Source organism: Monodon monoceros, unplaced genomic scaffold (assembly GCF_005190385.1).
Source record: "Monodon monoceros isolate NGI ecotype Baffin Bay Population unplaced genomic scaffold, NGI_Narwhal_1 Super_Scaffold_18, whole genome shotgun sequence".
In the NCBI taxonomy this organism is placed as follows: Eukaryota; Metazoa; Chordata; class Mammalia; order Artiodactyla; family Monodontidae; genus Monodon; species Monodon monoceros.
The window spans coordinates 104,850,949-104,859,702 of record NW_021703774.1 but is presented as its reverse complement, the minus strand read 5'-3'; positions in this window follow the sequence as shown (position 1 = coordinate 104,859,702).

The following is an 8,754-nucleotide window of genomic DNA, read 5'->3' as shown; positions in this document are numbered from 1 at the left end:
GTGCACGCCAGCTGCTGCTTGGCAAGGTTGAGGGGAGTGCGCTGGTGGGAATAATGACCTCCCAAAGATGTCCATGCCCTGATCCCCAGAACCTGTGTGTGATGCTACACAGCAAGGGAGAATTAAGGTTGCAGATGGAATCAAGTTTACTAATTAGCTGACCTTAAAATCAGGAAAGTAGCCTGGATTATCCAGGGGGGGGCCCAGTGTAATCACAAGGGTTCTTAAAAGATGGAAGAGGAAGAAAAATCAGTGTCAGGTGATGCAATGCGAAAAAGATTTGACTTGTTTCTGGCTTTGAAGTCAGAAGGGGGCCATGGGCCGAGGAATATGGGCAGCTTCTAGAAGCTGTAAAAGTAAGAAAATGGATTCCAGAAAGGAACACAGCTCTGATGACACCTTGATTTTAGCCCAGCGAGACTCATTTTGTCTATCTGACCTCAAGGACTATAACATGATTAATCTGTGTTACGTCACTACGTTTGTGGCAGTTGGTGGCAGCAGCCATACAGGGCTGGGGTTGAGGGTGCAGCGGTTCTCTAGCTCACTGGGCCTCTGCTGAAGAGGCAGGAGATGTGCAAAACCTTTGAGTGCTTCCGTGAACATGGATGCAACTTCACATTCAATGGCTGCCAGTCCCTGTGCCACGTACCACATTTAACCAAGAGGTAAGGTGCAGTGGAAAATGGGAACACTGTGGCCTGACCCTTTGTCCACTTAAAAAAAATGCACAACGTGAGAGTTGTGAGTCAAGTTTTATTTGGGGCAAAATGAGGACTATAGCCCGGGAGGCAGCATTTCAGAGAGTTCTGAAAAACTGCTCCTAAGAGACAGGGGTGAAGGCCGGTGTATAGGTGATTTTGGTGAAGGGGGAGTACATAAAATCAAGCACACATTTATTTGCAGAAGGTTTCTGCTAAGTCACGAGGAGCAGTCATCACCATGAAGGATTTTAGTGCTTTTCTAGATCTGAGGAGATACAAGAATTGGGCTGACGATATCGGCTCCTGAGAATATCTAGCTATCTGAAGACCCATTCTGCCGGTTTCCCCAGAGCACAGAGGGCCTCATGTCTGCTCTCCACCCTGAACTCCTTTCAGGGGGTATTGAAAACCACCAGCTACGACAGCACATGATTTAATCCTTATAGAGGTAGTTGGCAAGTGCCAATTTGCTGTTGACACCTTGCATCATCCTACACGTCACATAAGCAAGGAAAAGTCCTAGACTTTCTTCTGCTGCTGCTGACTCTTCTCTTCCAGGTAACTTCCTATGTGTAGGCCAGCCCCTTACAGCCAATGGCACATACGTGAACAATTCCGACTTCTTCCCTTGTTTCTAGGCCCATGCTGACCTCAGAATACTCCTCTCTAAGCAGAGACCTGGTTCTAGGACACCAACCCTCTTGGAACTCCTCATGTCTCTCAGCCCCTCCCTTTGTCCTCCCAGAGCAGGCGATGTGACTGGCTGGCCTGACAACCCGGAAAGCCTGGAACATGATTTCTATTGGACGGGCAATGGAACACGTGTCTGCCTTTGAGATCTGCTGAACCCCAGGGGGACTGCCCACCCCTCTGTGCATGCATCCCCCCACCCCCAGTGGCAAGTGCACCTGGGGGGGGCTCCATTAGTGAGCATCTGACTGGTGGGCGTGGAGGGTGTGAAGGGCAGTAAGATCAAGTCAGAGGAGAAGGGGCAGGAAGCCTTGTTTGGTTATAAGTTCAGCTGCATCCCCCCCCACCCAGCTTTTCCAGCAACAGAGCGGATGCTTTGATCCCTCAGCTGGTCCCAAACTTACCACACGGAGTGAGTGTGCGATTAATTGGCCCCAACAGTTTTCATGAGTAGAGTCTCCTTGAGAGAGTCAAAGTTCTGAATTCCAAAATCCTCTGTGGTGAGAGATATATGAGTGTGAATCTCTCTTCTTACCACCTGTGTGATGTGCAGCAAATTAACTTCTCTCTCATTTTCTTCATCTCTAAAATATGGCTAATAATAGTACCTACCTCATGGAATCGTTGTAAGCATTAAATGAGATGATCCTATAAGCTCTTAGCATAGTCAGTAGTTTATAGGAACAGGAGGGGAGGACAACTACTATTGCTATCGTTATTTTTGTTGTTATAAAAGGATGGTGAAATGGACTCTTTCTGTTGTAGTTTCAGCTTAAGACAAGTGCCAATTTCTTCCCTTTTTTGTAGTGAGATGCTGGCCACCACAGCGGGATGTGCAGAGGAGCTGGCCTAGAGCTGGTGTTCCAACCATTAGCTGACTGACCATCAGAAGATTCAGAGGCCAAAACATTGGTAAAGATTGGAGAGAAAATTTCTTTCAAAAGAATTTTTTGTGTGTTCGATGGCACCCCTCCCTCACCAGCAGTCCGTGAGCATGTTTCCCAAGGACCTGAGGGTTCCAAAGGGAGGGGGAGGCCTGGAGTTGTCTTCCAGGTCGAAGAGGACTTTCTGTAGGGGCAGTGGGACCCCAAAATGGGTGGGGAATGGTCTGCAGAGCTCCAGAGGCTGAAGGGGGGTGTAAGCATCTGGGTGGAGGAGGACACAAGGGCCCCTCTTTCTTTTTTTTTTTAAACTACCCTTTTAAAAATATATATACATATTCCTTTCTTTTTTTTTTTTGCCATGCCACGCAGCTTGTGGGATCTTAGTTCCCTGACCAGGGATTGAACCGGGGCCCTTGGCAGTGAAAGAACAGAGTCTTAATCACTGAACTGCCAGGGGATTTTCCAGATCTCCTCCTTCTACTTCCACTCTCTAAGGTGTCCCGGCTTCGACAAGAAATTACAGAGCCTCGCTCTGCCAAGGTCAAAGATAACCACGCCCAACACAGGGGCAGTCATTCACACACCCCGCCTTCAGTCTCAAAGAGCCCTTACGTTCCATCCTCTGGAGCTCGACCTCCATACTCTGCCTCCCACGCTGGAAGCAGGAGGAAGAAGTGAGTTGGTCTTTTGAATTGTTAGGTGGAACTGGACATGTTAGTTCCTGAACTGTGTCTGTTCCTGTGATTAGAAGTGACCAGAGACGTAATTATCTCAACTGAAAGGATAGGGCACCTGAGATTTCACAGGGATGCAGGGCACAATAGCTCACAGGGTTGGCCTAAATGGGCAGTGGGGCAGGGAACAAATACAAGCATTTTCTAATGACACCCTTTATTTCTTACTTGTTAAAGACACCGATTACGTTATTTCTGTTGTCATTCTCACTGTTTTCATTTCTGGCTCCATGGACACCCAGGCAAGCAAACACTCTTTTCAGCTAGAGCCTCAGCCTCCCATCATTGTTCAAGCTCCTACTTGGTGAACTTCCATGAGCCTCATGCAAACGCTTGGGAATTATTCCAAACTGCCGATTTAAGGCCTAGACTAGACTAGAGGCTGATGTCACTGGATGTCCTCCTCTAAAAGGCCAGGAGACGAAGAAGTGGGGAAAGGGAAGAGTTTAAACCACAAAATAGCATCTCTTCCTGTAGAGATGTCGTGCTTTTCCCATTATTTTAATAAACAGAATTAGAGAGGTTATTCAAATATTCATTATTGGAGTCCCTGTAGTTACAAGGTTGTGTAGGGAAATGAAAGTCATGATAACACAAAAATATTTATTCATGGACAGCCACCACGGCCTATCCCCCACCCATCTCACGAAGCCCTTTTTGGCTTAGTCTCCTGATGTCTGTGGGTTGTTATAAACATCTGATAGGACAATGCAAGCTAAGCAAATCTATTTCAGAGTCAAATTTCAAATCTTGCAAAAGATCGAGGAGAATGAAGTTGGAGAACTGCTCAAATCATAGCCATTAAAAGTAGGGGTGTGCCAGTTAACAACAGGAAAAATTAAGAGTCAGCAGAGATAGTGACCCCAGAGGCACCTCAAAAGGAAAAATATATCTATCAAACCACTATGAGAAGTCTTTGGGAAAACTCATAAAGCTCTTCTATACTTTTGTAAAACTGGCCCATCAAGTAAGATTGGCTATGAAAGTAAAATACAAAGCAAAGGACGCAGTGCTACTGTACAAATATTTGGAAATTTTTTCCTAAAATAAAGGGCTTATTTTTTTTCAGCCTAAGAATGTGTATATGTAATTATAACTGAAATTGTGTTCAATATAAGCTTTTTCAAAGTTTAATTTCATAATTTTGAGTTTTCTTTTTCAAGTTCAAGCACCAATCACATTTTTCCCCCCTCCTATTTATTATAAAAGAGCCCCTTAAGTAGTTTCCTATTAAGTGGCTGTCTGGAATTATTCAGTAACGAAGACTTTCTGCTCCTAACACCCTGATCTGAAGTACATTCTCTGCATACAGAGAACTTCACCACGGCCAGAACCAGAGAAGGCACTTGACTGACACCTGTACAACCCAGAGAGTCACTAGAGGGAACCCCCAGAAGGAGGAAAACCTCTGTCCTAAGGACAAATTCCAGCTTCTGCCTAATGGACAAAGGAGGCCAATTTTCTGTTCAGTTTTGAGTGGCCAGTTTGTCCCTACTTCCAATCACCAACATGCAGAATTCCCCAAACCCCGTGTCAGCGATCCCCCACTATGGGATTTTAAGTGACACACGCACACGAAATTTATGTCCCCTGTATTTTTTATTGCTCTTGTTTGCATTTTCTCTGCCTGGAAACCCAACTCCCACCCTGTTCAGTGAAATACCAGGTGCTGATCTTCCCTGCTGGAGGCACCTGCCTGGCCTCCCAGTCCCTGGCCTGTGCCCCTGCCCAGCCTTAGCCCTGAGGGCCTCTGAAGGCAGAAGGAAGATTCCAGCCCCAGTGAGGTGAGGAAACAAGAGAGGCCCAGCTTCTCAGCCTCACTGAGTATTGCAGGTGTGGGCGGGCTTGCTTCCAGGCCCTCTCTTGGAGGAGGGCGGTGCAGGGTGGGAGGAGGTGTTGTTCTCCTGTCTCTGGACCTCGCCTCTCTCCATCAGTTGCTCAGAGGCTTGGGATTCTGTGAGGAGAGAGGTGATGGAAGGGGGTTTCCCACATGCTCCAGTTCTGCTGACCGTCCCTTCCTCAGCTGACACCTGCGCCCTCTCCCAACCCCTCCGCCCCGCTGAGGACCCCGATGAGTCCGTTTTCTTTCCTCCTTGGGATGGAGTGAGGTAGGAGAAGCTTTGACCGCCTCCTAGAGGTCAGGGTGGGTCCTGCACAGTCCAAAGGGCACGCTGCCTCTGACCAACTTTGTCACTTCACCCTCCCGGGGAGAGGGCATGAATCTAGGACCACAGCTCCAGTGTGCAAGAAACGTGACTTTTTGTTCAGATCAATGCCAGTTCCATTTCAAATCCCATTCTGCTGGGTGGTGGACAATTTCGGTTACTGCTGGATCGTTTTCTATCCCCGGGGATTGGGTCCCCCTTCTGGATGGCTTGTTACTGCCACAGCAGCAGTGGGCGAGGGAGGCTGGGGGCGGTGGCAGGGACTGTAGAGAGGGGACCCCTGACCCGGTCAAGCATTCACGCCAGCCTCCCACGTCTGCATCTTCCCGGCCATTCCCTTCTGTCTCTGACCGACACAGGGTTGCAGCTGCGCTAGCTCATTCCCTGTGGCAAGATGTGAACTGAACTGACTCTTTTCTGCTACTTCCCGCCTCCTTGGAGGGCCTGGGGGGAACCCTCCCTCCCTCCTACAGGGCCTCTGGGTTGTGGGAACTCCGGGGGCGCGGGGAGGGCGGGGTGCTGTCACAGGGCTCTCCATCTGGGGCCTCCAGGAGTCCCTCCCACTCTGCTGCTCCTGCGCATGCGAGGTCGGGGTGGGCAGTCTCCTGGCTGTTGCTGTTCTGGGGGCGTAGGGGGAAGGGCGGAGGTGTCCTTTGTTCTTCCGCCCCCAAACCTCTGTGGCTTCCCTCATTCCCCTCGGTCCTGAGAGGCGGGACCCTCGTCAGAGTCTTCTGATTTTCCCTCTGCTCCCCTTGTCCCCCATCCAGTCTGGGGACTTGATCTCATCTCAGGGCGGGGTCCACCGAATCTTGTATAGCTTCACGTTTGAGTCTGAAAACCTAAACATTTGGATCTTGGGTGCCCTGATTCCACTGGGACAACCTTCCTTCCAGACAGAAATGTCTCCTGGCTCACTGCCACATGTGGGAGAGTCACCATGCAACCGAGGTACTACTGTATTTATCAATACATTGTCCACATACACAGCAAATGGACACGTACCACCCGTCGTGGGAAGGCAGCCCCGGGCTGGGGAAAAGCAGAGCCAGTGCTCCATGAATATGCAATTATAGGCTAGAAAGCCTAGACGATTCCATTTTGTTGCTAGTTTAAGCGTGTAGGTGTATCTCCTTGGCCCAACTCAAAACGTAGATGTTTATTCTATTTTGTGAGCGGGTCACTGGGCAGTTTCAGCTTTCTTTTCATTTGGAAAAGAATCTCAGCTTCTTGTGAGTAGTTAAGTTTATTCAACATATAAATCTCTTAAAACCCATGCACTTAAATGCTTGTGGTTGTGTGGGATATTATCAGTGTCAGGGATGAGCAGAGTTGAAGGCATTTGGGGTCAGTGTACTTTCTTTAAATCTTCTCCAAACATTTTAGGTTTGGCAAAACTTGAATTGCGTTTCGCCAAACCCCTGCGCCTGTAATTTGTAAACCCCTGTGTATTTTCAGGGAAATGTAGTCCATATGTTTCTGATTGATTTACACTTAACTCATCTAAATGTTGTTTTGCTAGTGTTATTTGATGTCCAAAGGGCCTCAGAGCCTGTTTCTGTCTGTCTAAGCTGCCTTTTCCCTCATGAGACTTGGGAAGATCTGTTTTGCCAAGAGTAAACTAAACCGAACACGGCAGCGCCCGTCCCTGCCCCCATCCTCCACATTTGGACAGACTTGGGTTGTGTCTGAAACACTGATCTGACGGAGTTGCAAGTGGCTTTGAAGTTGACCAAACACTCTACACCAAATTTCACTACGAGGAATCAGAACCCAAAGCCTCCCCCTTGGGGACCATGACCAATAACACCAGCACAGAGACCAGTACCCAGGCCAGGCCAACTTTCCAGCCTGGCCTGTCCCTAATGGCACTGGCACTCTGCTGCCACCAGCCAACCACCCCATCTCGGTGGCCCCTTCCATTAGGACACGTCCATCAGAGCTTCACTGGAAGGAGTAGAATACAGTGAATAAAAGCTATCGGCCCTCTTGCTAGATCTTGCAGAGTAAGACTGTGGTTTTCAAACAAAACAAACAAAAGAAATCCTCAGCTAGTGCCCCACATCACTGAACCTTAATTTTAATAGTCTGCATTTGCTTTGCAAATGAGTCCAAAAATTACCAAGCCACAAACCCTGGAAGCAATCTTACCCACTGCCAGAAGGAGTGGGCAGAAGGAATCAGGCCGGCCCCTTCTGCTCCACTGCGGTAGAAGTGGGGTGAGGGTGTTGCTGGAATTTAGATGGCGCCCACAGTTTTGGACACACGGTAACTAGAAATGGGGACATACTCATTGCAACTCTTTGATTCATCGTTGAGGGAAATAGCGCTTCATTTCAGAGGAAACGCTGTAATGGGCATTCGATCATGTTCAAGTACAGCCTATTCGGAATGAAGATATTTGAGATAAAGAGGAGCTAGGTGGCTCCGTAAAACACTGTGAGGGGTTGTCTCCTCTGTAGGAAGAGTTGCATCTCTGAGATTACTATGGCATTGACTTAGAGGCCAGCCTGAGATGCTTCTGTTTCTTGTTGGACCCTGAAAGGAACTGGGGAACATAGGTTCTAGGTGAAGGGGACACAGACATAGCATTTAATTGGGGGAAAGTAGGCTGACCCTAAAACATGGGGCAAGTTAGGGGCTAAGGACAAAGTTAGCTCAGACTCCCCTCCCTACCTCCAAGGTTTAAGCTTTTTGTTTCTATTTTGTGCTATCTTTAAGCTCTCAGAAAATCTTGATCACTGTTATAGATTGGTCTTGATTATGTTCTGCTGTAGGGGAGGGGGCCTGTGTTTATGCTGGGGGGATCCAGCAGGACTGAGAAGGAATGGAACACAGTCCAGGGCAATATGACAAGTGACAAACAGAACTGAACTCTAGAATGTGAACATATTCCTGGGGCATTTACCTGGGCTGGGAGGGACACACTGAAGACTGGCTTTCCTGCAGCCTCCGGGCATGGATGCTGAGTTAAGGGCAGAGTTCAGCCTTGATGGCTGGAGAACCTGGGGACACCAGCCTCACATTAGTGTTAACTCGAGTGGGTGGTCTAGTGGCATTATTTGCAAATCTTACTTATCCAGGGCAACCGTGGTGCTGCCACAAGGTCCCCCATGCTGGAGCCATGCAGGACACAGCCACATGGGCCACACAGCTTCTCCGGCCTCCCTGAGCCAACAGTGTGCCTGTCCGGACTGCATGCTATCCCCCGACCCTACTGTATATGAACTGCATTTTACTGTCAAGCTGTCAACCCACATTGAAGGCTGGGAAGTGCATCTCCTGTTAGCATGTTGTGAGGCCATCTCTTACGATCTTACAGTCTCCCTTGGTGACTCTCTAAGGAGAAACTTCTTCCTGATCTTAGTACCAGAAGTAGTTTAGCTTCTCCTGAGGGCGTGGTTGTATTTTGTTTGTGTGGTTACTTTCTTTTTCATTTTTTAAGTTATAAATTTTAAAAATTGTGGTAAAATACACATAACATAGAATTTACCGTCTTAACCATTTTTAGGTTTACAGTTCAGTGGCATTAGGCTCACTCACCATATTACGCAACCATCACCACTGTCCATCTCCTGAA